Source organism: Mobula hypostoma, chromosome 12 (genome assembly GCF_963921235.1).
Source record: "Mobula hypostoma chromosome 12, sMobHyp1.1, whole genome shotgun sequence".
NCBI classification, from domain to species: domain Eukaryota; kingdom Metazoa; phylum Chordata; class Chondrichthyes; order Myliobatiformes; family Myliobatidae; genus Mobula; species Mobula hypostoma.
The window spans coordinates 107,676,355-107,689,938 of record NC_086108.1 but is presented as its reverse complement, the minus strand read 5'-3'; the positions used below and the strand labels follow the sequence as shown (position 1 = coordinate 107,689,938).

General features: G+C 43.6%; 1 protein-coding gene across 2 annotated transcripts in view; it reads right to left on the bottom strand.

The window, feature by feature from the left end:
* adgrl2a (adhesion G protein-coupled receptor L2a) overlaps positions 1 to 13,584 on the bottom strand; it is a 982,900-nt gene that overhangs the window by 752,725 nt on the left and 216,591 nt on the right. Inside the window, exons 1-2 of one of the 2 annotated variants that reach the window (XM_063064761.1) lie at positions 10,878 to 10,891; positions 10,582 to 10,755 (exon numbers count right to left, since the gene is read on the bottom strand). The gene's annotated coding sequence lies outside the window, so the exon portion shown is untranslated. Of the gene's footprint in view, positions 1 to 10,581; positions 10,756 to 10,877; positions 10,892 to 13,584 lie in introns of those variants that run through there. The other variant, XM_063064760.1, reaches the window with a different exon arrangement.

The window sequence follows — 13,584 nt, the reverse complement described above, 5'->3', positions numbered from 1 at the left end:
TTAAAATTGACTTTGAAAAGTAAAGAAAAAGTTTGAAAAACTTCCTTCCAATATTTTTCAAGACACGGACAAGTTCAAAACAAATGAATTAATGAAGCTTCTCATTATCTAATTTAAACCTCCCCTCAAAAGAATGCTGAACTTTACAATGAAGAGTGTAAATCCTGTTAAATCTGAAAGAAAAAAAACGATCTTTCTGTTTGGTATGAACTCAGCAGTTGCTTCAGGCACAGATGCTCTCTACATGTTCATATTTGCTGCCGATGTTTGACTATCTGCCACTCATTGATCTAAATTAAAATCCCCGTCTAACACCTGCTTTTTGCTGTTTTAGGTAGGACAGACCACGACAGGGACAATGCTAATTTGGGTCAACTGCATCCCAACTGGATTCAGTTTCCCTGTGATCAAAAGCCCCTGAGCATTCTCGCTGTATTAATCACACGCATGGTACGCTGCAAAACAAACATTTAACCTTCAGGAAGCAGCTCCCATTCACTGTCCTTGTCCACCTCAGGCACAGATGACTAAACACGTTTCTTCTTTTGATAATTGCTTGATATAACATGCCTGAGTGGCCAGATGATTCTGTGTGTAGGCGGGGGGGGGGGGGGTTCCTGAAAAAGCAGAGCAGGAGTTAACCCACCTTGTGTTTAGATCTGGTTGCTTCATTATAGTAAGGATGTGGAAGCTTTAGAGAGGGTGTAGATGAGATTTAACAGGATGATGCCTGGAACAGAGAGCATAGACTATGCAAGCTGGGGCTTTTCTCTTTGGCCCATACTGTGCAGCATTGTTCTATGGTCTACACTCAGTGCTCACTTCATTAGGTTCACCTGTACATCTGCTCGTAAATACAAATCATGTGGCAGCAACTCAACGCATAAAAGCATGTAGACATGGTCTAGAAGTTCAGTTGTTGTTCAGACCAAACATCAGAATGGGGAAGAAATGTGATCCAAGAGAGGTGCCAAATGGGATGGTTCGAGTATTTCAGAACCCGCTGATCTCCTGGGATTTTCATGCAGAAAAGAGCAGAGGAGTTTGCAAAGCTTTTTAAAGTCATGGATCACTAATAACTCAAATAACTACATGTTACAACAGTGGTGTGCAGAAGAGCATCTCTGAACACACAATGCATCGAACTGTGAAGTGATGGGCTACAGCAGCAGAAGACCATGAATCCGAGCCTTCCACAGAGATCAGTTTCTATAATCATTGTTATGCTTGCAGTTACTCTTCCCTTTTAAAGAAATGTGACACATACTTGGTGACTCTGAACAACTTTGACATTCTGGGTGCATCATAGTTTGGTGACTGCTCTGCCCACAACTGCAGTAAACTGTAGAGAATTGTGGACACAACTCAGTAAACTGCAGAGAACTGTGGCCACAACTCTGCACTTCATAGAAACCAGCCTCCCCGCCATGGTCTCTGTCCATCGTTCCCACAGGGAACTCAGCCAACATAATCCAAGACCCCCTCCTATGTCGGTCACTCTCAAGGAAACCAGACTAAAGGACAATTTTAATTCTGCTGTTATAAGCAGGGATGGCACAGTATTGTAGTGGTTAACATAGCACTATTACAATGCTAGTGACCGTGGTTCCGATCCCGCCACTGTCTCTAAGGAGTTTGTACGTTCTCACAGTGACTGCATGGGTTTCCTCCAGGTGCTCCAGTTTCCTTCCACATTCCAAAGACGTACGGGTTTGCAGGTTACTTGGTCACTTGGGTGTAATTGGGCAGCGTGCACTCATTGGGCTGAAAGGGCCTGTTACCTGGTGCTGTATCTTGAAATTAAATTTAAAATAAAACTACGGATAAATGGACATGGCCTCTCGACTTCACAATCTGCCTGCACTGCACTTTAGCACTGTACCATTATACTCTCCAGCCTGTCGTTGTTTTCCCTTGTACTGATGAAATGCACAGTGTTGTATTTGTCGCCATGGGGTGGAGAGCAAGTTTGTAAATCTGGCTCTTGGACCAGAAGGGATAACTTCACTCAACTGCACTTGCCCCACTCAACTGGACTCACTTTCAAGGAATCTTCAAATGGGTTGTTTATTAATTTATTATTATATTATTATTACTCTTTCTTTTTGTATTTGCACAGTTTGCTAGTTTTATTTTGTACATTGGCTGCTATTCACACGGTGGGGTACGGTCTTTCATTGATTCTATCGTGTTTCTTGCACTTACTGTGATTGCCCACAAGAAAATGAATCCCAGGGTTGTATACAGTGACATATTTCTTCTCCACTGACACTGACATTTAGGCAGCAATGAAGGTCTTCCATTGTTAGCGGTGTTCAAGTCTTCCTTCACTATGTCAGCTTCCACTTGGTTTATAGTCAGTAATGAAAGTCCTGGGTGGAAACTCAGGAATATCGTCCTCCTGACAGATGTAGGATTCTTCATTCTGTTTCAGTAACAATTTTGTTTTACCAGTCAGGGTTGTTATCTCTGAACGGAAGCCCTGAACCTGGAGGACTGGTGGATCACTTTTAGTCTGGCCTCTATGCTTTGACCTGTTTGGCATGGGTAACCCTACCAAGAATCAAAGCACAAGACCCTGACTCCAGCCAACGTAGCTTTCCAGGTCATTGAGGCACGCAAGCTTCCAAACCCTCCGACAAGTTTGTGGTCCTCTTGGAGGTTATGGTGACATATACGTACTTTAATAATAAATTTACTTTGATCATTGAACTGCCCATGTGCTGTGGTGATCGATGCTTTATGTCCACTGGGGACAGGGGGTTATGCTAAGTGGTAAACCAGGTTGGATTTCCATATATTGGAAATACGGGGCAGCATGTTAGCGTAGCAGTTAGTGCAATGCTTTGCAGCGCAAGCGTTCACCGATCGGCTTTCAGTTCTACCCAAAGTCTTCACTGCCTGGAAGCAATTTGTAGGTGGTATGTCAATAATCTGTAATCTGTGTGGGTGAATTAGCTCTGTGGCCAGATTGGTGGATGATACAGAGGTAATGTTGAGTCTGCAAAGGACTTGGACATCTTAAGAGAACTGGCAAAGAAGTTTCAGGTGGAATATAGTATAGGGAAGTGTATGGTCATGCACTTTGGTAGAAGGAATAAAGGCATAGACTATTTTCTAGACGAGAAGAAAATTCAGAAATCAGAGGTTTAAAGGGTTTTGTGAGTCCTCGTGTAGGAATGCCTGAAGGTTAACTTGCCAATTGAGTCAGTTCTAAGGAAGGCAAATGTGACGTTAGCATTAATTTCTAAAGCACAAGAATATAAAAGCAAAGGTGTAATGTTGAGGCTTTATAAGGCATTGGTCAGATCATGCCTGGAGTAGTGTGAGAAATTTTGGGCCCCTTATCTAAAAAAGGATGTGCTGGTTTAGAGGAGGTTCACGAGAATGATTCTGGGAGTGAAAGGATTAACATGGGAGGCCTACTTCATGGTCAGGGCTTGTGTGTCCCTGGAGTTTAGAATGGGGGGGGGATCTCACTGAAACCTCAAAAATCGAAAGGCCTAGATGGAGTGGATGTGGAGAGGATGTTTCCTACACTTGGAGAGTCTAAGATCAGAGGGCATAGCCTCAGACTACAAGGATGTCCCTTCAGAACAGAGAAGAGGAAGAATTTCTTTAGCGAGAGGCTGGCAGATCTGTGGAACTCAATGATATAGATGGCTGTGGAGGCTATCACTGGTGATATTTAAAGCGGATATTGATAGATCCTTGATTAGGAAGAGTGTCAGAGGTTACAGGGAGAAGGCAGGAGAGTGGGGTTGAGAGGGTTAATAAATCCACCATGATGGAATAGGCTGAATGGCCTAATTCTGGACCTTTGTCATATGGTTTTATGGACTTGGGTCTTACGCTCTGGTTTGCTCCCACTCTTTGTACACTGGTATGTTAACTAAATACTGTACATTACGCCTGGTGTGCAGAAATGTGTTAGAACCTGTGGCAGAGGTGAGGGGGGAAGGGGTTCATTGGAATGTGGGATTAATGGGTGCATGGTGGTCAGCATGAACTTGGTGGGCCGAAGGGCCTGTTTCTGCATTGCATTTCTCTCTGACTCTGGGTTTTGTGTGTACTGTAACCGAGGATGAAAATTGCCGGTATTTTTTTTAGCAGGAAATGGCAACCTTGACAGAGCAAAGGAAGACATCTGTGAACCTCCTCGTAAGAAATAACGTCTTCAAAACATTCGGAAAGAAAAGGAAACAATAACTTGGGAGAAGGGGAGAGAATGAAAGAGAGTCAAAAAAAGCCAGTGAAGAATGCAACAAGTGCAAACAGGTTAATTTAATGAGTAAACAAAGTTAGAGGACCAACATGAAACCCACTTCAAATCTAATTAGATGCCATGATATCTTCATATAATTGGCCCCATTGAAATCTGGCTCACTGAAGGCAATTTCAAAGATTCAGTCAATTAAATACAAATAATGTATTATCAGAATATTAAAAAATGGAAATCAAAGGATTTAAATTATATTAAAATTTAATTAAAATCAAAACTACAAACCTCGCTGACGTTACACAATACTTGGGGATTTTATCATTTGTCACCATGCCTTCATCAACTTCTAACAGTTAATTTCAAATCACTTGACAAGAATACAGGAGCTTTTACTGTTTGAGGGGTTATGTGACTGTGCTCTGTTCATTATCAAATGTGCTTAATATTATTTCACATTCGCTATCATTCTTCCTAAATCTTTGCAGAGATTCTGGGGGTGGCACAGTGGCGTTTATGTAATGCTATTACTGTGCCAGTGACCCAGTTTCAATTCCCACCCTTGTCTGTAAGGAGTTACGGGTAACACGGTGGCACAGCTCAAAAAGTTCAGAGTAAATTTATTATCAAAGTACATATACGTCACCATGCACTACCCTGAGATTCATTTTCTTGTGTGTTTTCAAGGTAAGTACACAGAAACACAATAGAATCAATGAAAGACTACGTCCAACAATACAAGCAACCAGTGTGTAATAATAATAATAATAATGAGCAGTTTAACATAATCTGATTACTTGCACAGGCACAATCAAGTGGCAAACTTGATTCTTGCTCTAAAATACAAACTCATTAAAGACACCATACCTTACTATAAACACAAGCCTGATTCAGCCTTAGAGTTAGAATCCTACAAATTATACTACAATTGACCCATTGTTACAGATAAGACAATCCACAATAAGTCAGGATATAATATTACAGGATACGCAGGCAAGAACAACTTAGTTAATAGATAGAGCCATTTCAAACATACATAACATTCAGAAATTAGTAAGTAAAAAACACTGAATTAAAAGAGGAAATTGAAAGACTATGGAACATGAACAGGGTATAGATTGTCCCAATAGTAATATCTACAACTCCAGAAAGTCACAGCACTAGATATACTTTCCACAGTGGAAACCATAGAAAGGGTGGAGAGGAGATTTACAAGGATGTTACCTGGATTGAGGATGAGAGACATTGATTGTGTAGACAGTCAGAGGCTTTTTCCCAGGGCTGAAATGGTTGCCACAAGAGGGCACAGGCTTAAGATGCTGGGGAGTAGGTACAGAGGAGATGTCAGGGGTAAGTTTTTTACGCAGAGAGTGGTGAGTGCATGGAATGGGCTGCTGGCAACGGTGGTGGAGGCAGATACGATAGGTACTTTTAAGGGACTTTTGGATAGGGACATGGAGCTTAGAAAAATAGAGAGCTATGGGTAACCCTAGTAATTGCTAAGTTAGGGACATGTTCGGCACAACTTTGTGGGCTGAAGGGCTTGTATTGTGCTGTGGGTTTTCTATGTTTCTAAACAACACTAGAATAATCCAAAAGTTCTTAGCAATTGAGAAATGAGTGTGCTTGGATATGCCCGTACCTCAGGTTTTACCAGCTTGAGCTGGGAAAAAAACAAAAGTAATAATGAGTGGTTTAACACAATCTGATTACTTGCACAGGCACAATCAAGAGGCAAACATCATTCACCAAAATCTTGCTTTAAAATATAAACTCATAAAAGGTTTCATACCTTGCTATAAACAGTTTTAGAGTCAGAGTCCCACAAATTATATTACAGATAGAACAATCCATAATAACCATCTGGGTATAATATTACAGGATAAACAAGCAAGAACAACTTACTTATAGATAGAGCTATTCCAAACACACATAACAAATAGAAATCAGTAAGCAAAAAACACCAGAGGAAGTTGAAAGACTTTGGAACATGAGCAGGATATACAGTGTCCCAATAGTAATATCTACAACTGGTATCATCCCAAAGTCACTATACAATAGCATTAATCAATTAGGAATGAACATCAATATCTATGTAAATCTCCAGAAAGCCGGAGCTGAGAAAAAATTAAAAACAACACAACAAAAACAATAAACAAATAAATAAATAAATGTCCATAACCTGAGTTTTGAGTCCTTGAAAGTGAGTCCATAGTGTAACGTTATTACTGTGCCAGCAACTCAGGTTCAATCCCCGCCACCCTCTGTAAAGTGTTTGCACATTGTCCCTATGATCACATGGGTGTTTGGTTTCTTTCCACATACATTACAAAGACATTATCAAATGTCTTTCTATTACCTTAAGGCATGGTGGCGTAGTGTTTAGCGTACACCGTTACAGCGCCGGTGACCTCTATTCAATTCCGCTGCTGTCCGCACGGAGTTCTGCACTGTGCGGTAGAATATCAGTTAACGTAATGCTGTTACAGTACTGGTGACTCGGGTTCAATTCCGCTGCTATCTGGACGGAATTTGTATAGTCTCACCATGATCATCTCCTCTCCAATTTCCTCGAAACATCCTTACCAAATTTACTTTCTATTATTTTACGGCATGATAGTGTAGCATTTAGTGCAATGCTATTTCAGCGCTAGTGGCCCGGGTTCAATTCCACCACTGTCTGTACGGGATTTGTACATTCTCCCTGTGACCATGTGGAACTTATGGAATGTTTCCCCCTTATAGGTAGGATGTGAAAGCTTTAGAGAGGATGTAGAGGAGATTTAACAGGATGCTGCCCGGATTAGAGAGCATATTGTACAAAGATAGGTTGAGGAAGCTAGAGGCTTTCTCTTTGGATCAAAGGAGAACGAAGGGTTAATCTTGGACTAAATTAAAAGGTGAACATAACATCATGGGCCAAAGAGACACTACTTGACAGAGTTCAGCAGGAATGGGTGGGGGGGGGTGTGGTTTGCATTGAAACCTACTGGATACTGAAAGGCCTCGATGAAGTTTACGTGAAAAGGATTCTTCCAGTAGTAGAAGAGTCTCGGACAAGAGAACACCCCCTCCCTTTCAGAATGAAGGGATGTTCTTTAAGAACAGAGAGGAGGAGGAATTTCTTCAGAGAGAGCGTGGTGAATCTGTGGAGGTCAACTCCACAAACAACTATGGAGGCTGAATTTAATACAGATTGGTAGGTTCTTCAATGGTAAAGACATTTAAAGTTTACAGGGACAAGGCAGGTATCACAAAGGGGGTGCTGGTGAACGAACCTAAGTGGAAGACACAGATACTGAAGTACTAGGAACAGGACTTGACTAGAGTAGGGATGTGATAGGATACAGACAAGGAACAGGGACAAGAACGCAGACTTGGGCTAGGACATGGACTAGACCGGGAACCCGGACAAGGAACCATGAACTAGGAGCTTGGGACTCTGAGCCAGAGACTGGACAAAGACCCAGAACCTGGGTCTTGCCTCGGGCTCAGACCCCAGAACCAGGCAAGGACATGACGGTGGGGTACTGTCACGGACCAGTCTGTGAAGTCCGCATTCCGGTTCACGGTCCGGTCCATGGACTCTACTGCCATGGCTTTGTGTTCTCGTCTTGTCCATGTGTCTCGCCCAGCCCAGGAGTACTTTGTCCAGCCCAGTGCTGGGGTTCCCTCGTCCTGTGTTGAGATTCCCTTGTCCTGTCCAGGAGTCTCACATCCTGTCCTTACCCCCTGTCTGAATCCCTTCCCTTCCCCTTCCTTCTGCTGCCTCGCCTGAAGCCTTGCCTTGCCTTGCCTCGAAGAACCCAAGCCTCGTCATGTCTCGCCTAGTTCTGGGGTCTGAGTCACGGACCGGACCGTGAACTGGAATACGGACTTCATGGACTGGACCATGACAGCAGGAGAATGGGGTTGAAAAACAGTTGGCCATGATTGAACAGCAGAGCAGATCGGTGGGCTGAATGGCCTACTCTGCTCCTATTCTTATGGGATTATGAAATGAAAGAATGATCGGAAATGGGGTGCGACATCAGTGTGATGGTCAGCGTGATGCAATTACAGCTCTAGGCGCAGGTTTCCGAATTCGATTCCAATGCCGCCTGTAAGCAAGTTTTATACATTCCTTCAAGTGTGCGTATGGGTTTCCTCCAGGTGCTCTGGTTTCCTCCCACAGTCCAAAGTTAGTAAGTTAATTGATTATGGTAAATTGTCCTGTGATTAGTCTTGGGTTAAATGGGTGGGCTGCTGGGTGCAGCAGCTCAGTGGACCGTAAAGGCCTGTTCCACGCTCTAATTTTAAATAAAATAAAGAGAGAAAGGTAGAGTGGCAACACAAGGGTAGCCATAGAAAATAGACACTCCTGAATAATGGAACAATTGGTTTACAGAGAGCCTTAGGTAACCCACTAACTGCCCGTGTTACTAGCAGGACACTGGATTCCATGGCCTAACACCCCAAAACTGACACCTCAGGCCGTCATCCAAACTGACGTGAGCAAAACTACAGGAGATCACGCCGTGCCCAGTGACAGAGGAGCTGTGAACTTACTGATCAGCCTCAGTGGGCTCGTTGTCTGCCAGTGGTCACCAGGTTGATAGATGGCAAACACTAGCATTAAATTTATGGAAGTCAAGGGACTTCCATATCTCTCCTTCCTGACAACATAGGAAATATCAAGTGTGCAGGGCTGAAGTAAGACCGAGGTACCACGTGTGGCCAAAGCAATTTCTTTTGGAGACTTCTTATGGTCCTACCTAAATCCAGGAACTCCCTCCCCAATGTGATTGTGGGATGCCTTTACCAGGAGGACTGCAGTGGGTCAAGATGGCTGCTCACTACCACGTCTCAAGGGCAAAAAACAAGGGTATTCGTGCAACATAGGACATAAAACACTCCAGCACAGTACAGGCCCTTCAGCCCACAATGCTGTGCCAAACTTTTAACCAACTCTAAAGTCAATGTAACCTCCTCCCTTCATGTTCCCATTGTCCAATGCATCTGCCTAAGTCTCTTAAACGTCCCCACAGTAACCACATCCACCTTGCAGTGAGTTTCATGCACTTACCACTCTCTGAGTGAAGAACCCACCTCTGACTACCTATACCAACCCCTATACTTTCCTTCAATCACCTTCAAATTATGCCCCTTCATATTAGCCAATTCTGCCGTGCAAAAAAAGTCTCTGTCTGTGCATGTGAACTATGCAAGTTATTATCTTGTACACCTCCATCAAGTCACCTCTCATCCTCCTTCGCACCAAACAGAAAAGCCCAAGCTCGCTCAGCTTCTCCTCATCTCTCTAATCTAGGCAGCATCCTGTGACGACTAATTTTCATTACCTGACCACCTGGAAATGGACACATGGCTTTGACCAGAAGCAACGACAGTTCCTTTCTGCCCACCATTGCTGCTTGGCCTGCTGAGTTCCTCCAAACGACTACATGTTGCTCTAGGGTCCAGAACCTGCTGTCCTGTGGAATTCTCTGCCTCAAACAACTTTGAGAGCTCTATCATTGAACACACTCAAAGCAGAGAAAGAATTCTGGACCCAAGGACTATAGAGAGCAAGCAGGGAAGAGGAGAGGAGGACAAGGGTGGACCAGCCAGGATTTTTCTATGTGATAGAGCAGGCTTTAATGGCCACACAGCCAGATCCTAACCCTGATGAATGGTCTTGGCCTGAAACCTTGACTGCTTATTCCTCTCCATAGATGCTGCCTGACTTACTGAGCTCCTCCAGCATTTCAAAGTTCAAAGTAAATTTACTATCAAACTACATATATGTCATCATATACACCCTGAGATTTGTTTTCTTGCAGGCATTCACAGTAGAGCAAAGAAATACAAAAAATCAGTGAAAGCCCTCCTTTGGTTGCGGTTGAATGGGGGTTGTGTCCTAGCTGTCCACGGGATACACAAGCCAGTAATCAAGCAAGGGCAGTACAACATGGAGAGCAATTTGTTGCCCATGCAGCAGGCTCCACCTCTTCACGGGAACGGCAGAGACCGATACCGTTTGGCACCGGTGGCATTGCAGGAGTTGTCAGTCAGTATCGAACTCAACATAAGACCACCTTCTGGATTTGTCCTCGGGATTTACTCCTGAAGCCTTCCCCATGGGTGGGCACAGCCGCAAGGCAGCGGAGGATCAATAAAAAACTACTTGCAGATAACAAACAAAATATTTTGTGAGCAAGTCCTACTCTGCCATTCCAAAATGGCTGAGTTGGCCTGATATGACCTCTTGTGCACATGTTTATTCAACGGTAATGACAGCCAGCCCTCACCAAGCATGCACGTATTAAGATTGATATTTGTTAAGCATCATAAGAGGTAGAACTGATTGTAACTTTGAAACGTACCACACGGAGCCACACAAAGTCTTGCTGCGTCCATCTTCCAGACTCTTGATTCCAGGCTCAACTGTTGCTCCAATCTACGCAGGTCAACACCTTCCTCTGCTGACGCGTGTAACTAAGGTGACAGTCCAGACAAGGAAGGCCGGTGAATTCATGGATTCAGCTTCGCAGGGACCCCTTTTAAGGAATAAGACGAGAGATTGCCAATCAGTACCACTACATATTCATATGCCCCCTCCTCAATAACAGCAACAACAAAAAGAAAGATCCATTTGTGCCTTTTCAGAGTTATATAGCACCTGGTGTGGGAAATCAGAGCCCGGCATTGAAACTGTCTCAAAATAGTTAACATCTAGGTGAATGCACACGATTAAACTGGCAAGACATCAGAACAATGAGGGTTTCTTTGTCGCTGACAGGAAATGTTATTAATGATTACTGCCATTTTTCCTCAGCATAAAAGGAACCAGAAGGAAGCTCAGCGCTTTGCAAATGAAGTCATGGGAATTGTTCTCTTCAAACAGATCATTTCGTTCTCTTAGAGACAGAGAGGAGGGAGGCAGGGACATGCAGAATAAAAACATTTTTAACATATTCCCAGCAGTGCTGAACCACTTCTTTGCAAATGATTACAATGGCAGTGAAAATTGCTGCAGTTTCTTTCCCTGCCTTGGCTCTCTACAGCACGTCGGTCCCAAATCAATGATAACACGGTGAATTCTGCAGGGACTGTTGCTTTAAGCATTGTCTCACTCCTCTCAGGAGCTGACAATCCAGGGCTTAAGATGTCAGTTCCTAGATTTAAAAACAATTAAAAGAAGCGTAGACTGCATAATTCCAGGAGTTATTTCCCACAGTCTCAGTGAGATGTCTTACTTTTTTTTGTGTGGGGGTGGTTTGCAAGGGGCATAGGTTAATGTTCGCAGACCCGGTCGGAGCAGGTTTACCCTTTACGTTGATCCCGGAGTCTCCTATTCATCGTATTGTCTCTGGGAAATTTACACATCATCTTCCTTGGTGGAACTCTGCTATGGATGGTCCCAAGCATAGAAGGGGAGTTGTGGGGTGAGCGGCCCAGAGCTAAAGCAACACCAAAGGCCTCATCCCTGGGAGAGGAAGGATCTCTGAAGGTGGGCCGTGCCTGGGGACAACTTGAGACACTGGCCCAGGTCAAAGGACTCTGGTGAGCTGCTGTCAGCTGCCTATGATAAAGAAGGGGAGATGGGCTCAAATAAGTAAGTTCCTTGGTTGGAAAATACTAATAGCGTTTGTGATGAATGATTTTTGTTAAAGTTTTACTTCACTGGTTTGAGAGTCTTAGCATTTAGAGTCCTCACATCTCAATCCACGGGCCTTTTCTTCAATTCCCTTGTACGAAATGGACTGTGACAGAACAATAAACGAGAGGGGATTGCCTTGACCCCGACAGAATGAGTTCATCATGACAAATGACAAATACATAACTGTAAACATCTCTCCTTCCTCAGCTTTTCATTTCTAATTGGGACGGATGTGTCTCCTTTAAGAATTTGAGATGCTTCATTTTAATCAGAGCATTGCTCACAAAGGGATGAGAACATTGTGGTCACCATGGTAGCGGAGTGGTTAGCACGACGCGATTACCGCCCGGGGCATTCCCCTGATTGGTGTCCAGTTCTGCCATCCTCTGTAAGCAAATTCATACATTCTCCCCATGGAATACGTGAGTTTCTTCCGGGTGCTCCAGTTTCCTCCCGCAGTCCGAAGATGTACCGGTTAATAGGTTAATTGGTCATTGTAAATAGTCCTGAGATTAGGCTAGAATTAAATAGGTGGATTACTGGGTGGAGCAGCTAATTGAGCCGGAAGGGATGGTTCCACGTTATGTCCCTAAATAAACAAATAATAGTACAGCACGAGACAGGCCTTTCAGCCCAACATATCAGTACTGACGTTGATGCTAAATTAAACTATATTCCTTATGCCTGAACAGGATCCATATCCTCATATTTCCTGAGTATTCATGTGTCAAACTCGAAGTCTCCTAAAAGCCACTATCATCTTTGCCTCCACCACTCTCCCTAGCAGCCTATTTGAGGCATGGACCACTGTCTGTGTCAAAAAATATGTGTCCTGTACATCCCCTTTAAAACCTCCCCCTTCACCGAAACTGTATGCTCTGTAGAATTACACACACAAAATGCTGGAGGAACTCTCATCAGTTCTCCTCTCAGCCTTTGATACTCTAAAGCAGGGCTTCCCAGCCTGAGGCTCATGGTCCCTTCGGTTAACGGTAGGGGTCCTGGCATAAAAAAGGCTGAGAATTCCTGCTCTACAGAAAACAACCTAAGATTTTCCATCCTCTCCCTTATGTCTGATGCTCTCCATTTTAAGCAATATCCTCGTAACACAGACAAAGTGCTGGAGGAAGTCAGGCATCTATGGAGCAGAATAAACAGTGGAATCAAATGACCTTACCTGGTGCCCCAGGTCTGGGTGTCTGGGTGTCTGTCTGAATGCACCACCCACTGCCCCTGGCATTTCTTCTGTGCCATCTGCCCCACACCTGCCCCACGACGTTCCGCCCTCACCATTCCCAACATCCTTTGCCCCCAACAGATTTACAAACTCACTCTCTGCTCCATGTTGACAAATACAGTCCTATGCAAAAGTTTTAGGTGCTCTGGCTATATATATATCTCCCTAAGACTTTTACACACTACTGTACAACCCTGAGGTTCATTTTGTTGTGGGCATTTACAGGAAATACGAAGAAACACAACAGAATCAGTGAAAAACCACACTCAACAACGAATGTGCAAAAGTCAACAAACTGTGCAAATACGGGAAGAAAACTAAAACATCATCATAATAATAAATAAATAATCAATAAATACTGAGTGCATGAGTTAAAGAGTTCTTAAAAGTAAGTCCAAAGTTTGTGAGAACAGCTCAGCATTGCTGTGAGTGAAGTTGAGTGAAGTTCAATATCCCTTCTGGTTCAGGAGCCTGGTGATTGAGGGGTAA